General features: G+C 38.0%; 1 pseudogene; it reads left to right on the top strand.

The window, feature by feature from the left end:
- Window positions 1–1,089: 1,089 nt before the first annotated feature.
- LOC103273832 lies at window positions 1,090–2,161 on the top strand (annotated as a pseudogene).
- The last annotated feature ends 2,729 nt before the right edge of the window (window positions 2,162–4,890 follow it).

Raw genomic sequence — 4,890 nt, 5'->3', positions numbered from 1 at the left:
TACATATATACTGAGGGAGCCAAAGGAAAAAAATATATATATATACATTTTAAGAGATGGTATCTATGTATTACTTTTCAAAGTTGAATTGAATTGTGGTAGCCATGTGTAGTATGACGTTCGCTTAAAAAATAGTGTTAATCAGATGAATGCTAGAATCACTATGCAACAGGACAGTGTTACAATTTTAATACAGTTTTTTCCTCTCTTAAAGTGTGTATATATTTTTTGAAAATTAGTAACATCCTCATACTAAAAGCTAGAAACAAACATAAAATGTTATCCTATCCTTATGTAAACTCATAACCGGGCAAGCTGTCTCATACCTGTAGTTCAAGCTACTTGAAAGGCTGAGGCTGGAGGATCACTTGAGCCCAGGAGGTCGAGGCTGCTATGATTGTGCCAGTGCACTCCAGTGTAGGTAATAGAGCAAGACCCTGTCTCTCTCTCTTAAAAGAAAAATAAAAAGAAAAGGGAATATTTCTCAGTGATCTGTAGTCACCTGGTCCTCTTGGTGGGCTGAAGTCCTTATGTGTTAGTCTGCTTGGGCTGCAATAACAAAGTACTACAGACTGGGTGGCTTAAAAAATAGACACTTATTTCTCACAGTTCTGGAGGCTGAAAGTTCAAGAGCAAAGTGCCAGAAGGTTTGGTTCCTTGTGAAGGCCCTTTTCCTGGCTTGCAAATAGCTGGTTGCCTTCTCACCGTGTCCTCACATGGCAGATATAAATAGCTCTGGTATCTCGTCCCCTTCTTATAAGCACATTAATCTCATGATGAGGGCCCACCATCAGGACATCATCTAAACCTAATTACCTCCCAAAGGTCCCACCTCCAAATGCAATCACATTGGGATCAGAGCTTCGACATAAAAATTCTGGGGTTGTGGTGGTGATGGTGGTGGCGGCGGCGGCCAGTTGCCGCGGACCACGTGGAGTTTTAGCGCCTTGTGTGGCGCGCCCCTGCGGTGGGCAGGACCGACCGCTGCGCCACAGGATTAATTTATATTTGGAAATCAAGTGCAATATTGGAAGCCATTTCTATTAATTTGTTGCATTTTTAAATTTATGATTTTATTTGAATACTATCATGGGAGGAGCTGTGAGTGTTGGGGAAGATGATGACTTAATTGATAAAAGCAACTCAGTATATCCGCACTGAAAGAGTGGAGCAAGCCTTCAGAGCAATTGATCACGGAGACTACTATTTGGAAGGCTACAGGGACAATGCTTACAAAGACTTAGCTTGGAAGCATGCAAACATTCACTTGTCAGCACCTTGCATTTATTCTGAAATTATGGAAGTGTTGAAACTTCAACCAGGATTGTCTTTTCTTAACCGGGGAAGTGGAACCGTATATTTAAGTACAACGGTGGGCTTAATTTTAGGTCCTTTTGGAAAAATCATGGGATTGAGCTTCATTCAAATGTGGTGGACTATGCGAAGGAAAAACTGGAGAGCTTCATCAAAAATAGTGATAAATCTGTCAAAAATAGCTTTGATAAATTTGAGTTCTGTGAACCTGCATTTGTGGTTAGTAATTGCCTCCAGATAGCATCTGACAGTCATCAGTATGATTGAATTTATTGTGGTGCTGGAGTTCAGAAAGACCATGAAAACTACATGAAAATGTTACTGAAAGTTGGAGGCATAGTAGTCATGCCTATAGAGGATCAGTTAACACAGATTATGTGAACTGGACAAAACACTTGGAAAAGTAAAAATATTCTTGCTGTTTCATTTGCTCCACTTGCCAACCAAGTAAGAATGATAATGGCAAACCAGACTCTGTGGGCCCCCCCCACCCCTCCATGCTCTCAGGAATCTACCAGACTTGGCTCATATACACATTCAACACACACTTAGAAATTTCATAAATCATGGGATGCAGGCCAGGGGGATTCCGCAAAGGACTCCACCCAAAAGGAAAAGAGAGTTAAACAGAGAATAAACACTTATGTATTTGTGGGTAATCAGCTTATTCCTCAGCCTCTAGACAGTGAGGAGGATGAAAGAATGGAAGAAGATAACAAAGAAGTGAAAGAGAAAGATCACAGTGAAGCCAGGAGGCCAGAGGAGCCACCTCAGAATTTACTGAGAGAAAAAAATCATGAAGCTGCTCCTCCCTGAATCTTTCTTGACATATTTTAGAGACAAATAACTTAAGTCAGAAAGAAAAAACACCTACTGATAACTCCTTTAGTCTTGAAAATGTAACGTTTGTTAGGTGTTAAAAGAGAATTATTTCTTTTATCAGAGCAAATTATAGTGGAAGAAAACATAACTTGTTTCTGTCAGTAACTAAAGTGATGTATGCAGTGATTAAAAAGAATCTCTTTTTAAAAAGAATTTTTGGAGAACACAAAACCATTCAGCCCATAATATCTTAGAAGAAGAGAAGGAAGCAACATCAGAGCTCTCTCTCTCTGTGTCATGTGACGACAGCAAGGTTTCCATTTGCAAGCCAAGAAGAAAGGCCTAAAACCAGAAACCAACTCTGTTGGCCCTTGATCTTGGACTTTCAGCCTCCAGAATGGTGAGAAAAGCAATTTTTGTTGGTTAAGCTACCCAGTCTTTGGTATTTTGTTATGATAGACTAAGCTGACTATACACCCACTTAATGTGTCACTAAGATTTAGTGAAATACTAAAATTTGGAGTCCATGAATGAAAATTAGTATATTACCAGGGATATATATAGTGAACATATATCAGCTGCATCAGTCATTGTTCTATGTACTTTACATATAAGCATCCCTGTAATCCTCACAATTATATACAATTGTGCTATTATTAATATTAATTCCATTTTATAGATGATGAGACTGAGATCCTCCCTCCTCCCCTGCTAAATGAGTAATTCGCCCAATGTCATGGAACTGAGTTTCCAACCCAGGCAATCAGACTCCAGACTGTGCTCCTAACCACTGGGCATAGTGTATAATAGTGCTGTTCAGTAGAAACATGAGGCAAATGGCATATGTAATTAAAAACTTTCTATCAGCCACATTAAAAAAGTTATGAGAAACTAGTAAAATTAATTTTAAAATATCTTTTATTTAACCTAATATATTCAAAATATCATTTCATTGTGTTTCAATGTAAACAATTATTAATAAAATAGCTAAGGCTGGGCATGGTGACTCATGCCTATAATCCCAACACTTTGGAAGGCTGAGGCAGGAGGATTGCTTGAGCCCAGGCGTTTGAGATCAACTTGGGCAACATAGCAAGACTTCATCTTTACAAACAATCAAAAAATTATCTGGGCATGTGGTGCATGCTATACTCCCAGGCTAAGGCTGGGAGGCTAAGGCTGAAGGATCACCTGAGCTCAGGAGGTGAAGGTGAACAGTGATCATGCCACTACACTCCAAACTGGGCGACAGAGTGAGACTCAGATGCAAAAAAGACCCCCAAAACTAAAAATGTAATTCTTTCTTTACTACTAAGTGTATAAAATCTAGTATGTATTTTAAACTTACAGCATATCTCAAGCAAAATTTTTATTGCATTTCAAGTATACAGCAGTCACATGTGGTAACCAGCTACTGTACTGGCCAGCTCATATATATAAGACAATATAACTTAGTGACAAGCCTGGACAAGATGCTATAAAGCTTCTACTTTACTTATATACATATAGCTGGAATTCCTCAAATTTGTCAGAAGGATGTCTTATCACTAGTGCTGTATATCGCTAGTGCTGTCTTCAGTTGGTTGTGGTTTTAAATTGCTCTTATGGAGATGTTGATAAAAATGTTTATAGAATTGGTGCTATTTTTTTCTCGTGAATTTATGTGTGGTTGCCATTTTGTTATTATCGAGTTCCTTTTTCCCTGAAAGTAGGAACATACAGGGTAGGAGGATTTCCTGGCTTTTTCTTCACCTAAGTAAGTTATAGTTAGAAAAAAAAGAAAAAGAAAACTGCTGAAGTAAATGGATCATTGGTCTGCCCTAGACTAATATTGTTTGTCTTATTTTAATAACAAATAAGACAATTATGAAACCAGGAAAGTTCCATGGCCATGAAATACAGTGATGCTAACTGGTTTACATAAATCCATTATGTTGAACGTAGTAGAATGGTCTGCCCTCTTGTGACCTTACTGTATGGTATGGTTTGGAAGTGTTTCTGAAGGAGTCTTTTCTCTGACATTATTCTAACTCCAGTATTATAAAAAAGTGTGGTTTTTTTTAAACAAAGTAAAAAAAAACCGTATTACAATGGTCACATCCCTGCAAGATTAAAAAAAAAAAAAAGATTTTAGGTTATCTCCTGTCTGTTTCACTATATACACATTTGTTGTCTCTAGATTCCAAGGATAAGTGGATAAATGTGATGGTTTGCATTTGCCCTGTAACTGGTTAGAATTGGCTCTCTAAAGCAAATGTTTCTTTCTACTCCTTTGCTTTAGCTTTACCAAATGATCTGAGCTAAAGCAATCTTTTAAAATGTCTACGACGCACTCAGTGTTTTTGAAGGCAAAGCACTGTAACCATTTAGATCCTGCGTCATTATTAGAGTACAGTGGCTCTTCTTATAGAATTAATGCATAGAGCTTCCATTAAGTGTTCTCAGGGCCCACTCATAAATAGACCAATCTATTGTCCTCTCAACTATAGTAAGTGTTCATATATAAGACCGGAATATTCAGAAACACCACCAATCAGGGAGGATAAAACCTATACACACTTGATAAGAAAGATGCTCTGAAGAGGGTTCTTAGGAGCTTCGGGGGGCCTCCAAGGGGCAGTGGGATAAATAGACTATTAGGAAAAACAGCTAGGGGCTTGGCGATTTGATAGTAGCACTTCCAAATCCCTAAATGGTTGTTAGATTAGAAAAATCTATAGAAAAAAAATTTAAGGAAAATAAGCTATTAGTTTT

The sequence above is a fragment of the Carlito syrichta genome, unplaced genomic scaffold (genome assembly GCF_000164805.1).
Source record: "Carlito syrichta isolate Samal-C Ts95f unplaced genomic scaffold, Tarsius_syrichta-2.0.1 Scaffold314271, whole genome shotgun sequence".
NCBI lineage: Eukaryota > Metazoa > Chordata > Mammalia > Primates > Tarsiidae > Carlito > Carlito syrichta.
Note: the sequence above shows the minus strand (reverse complement) of the source record. Positions and strands in the feature narration are given on the sequence as shown.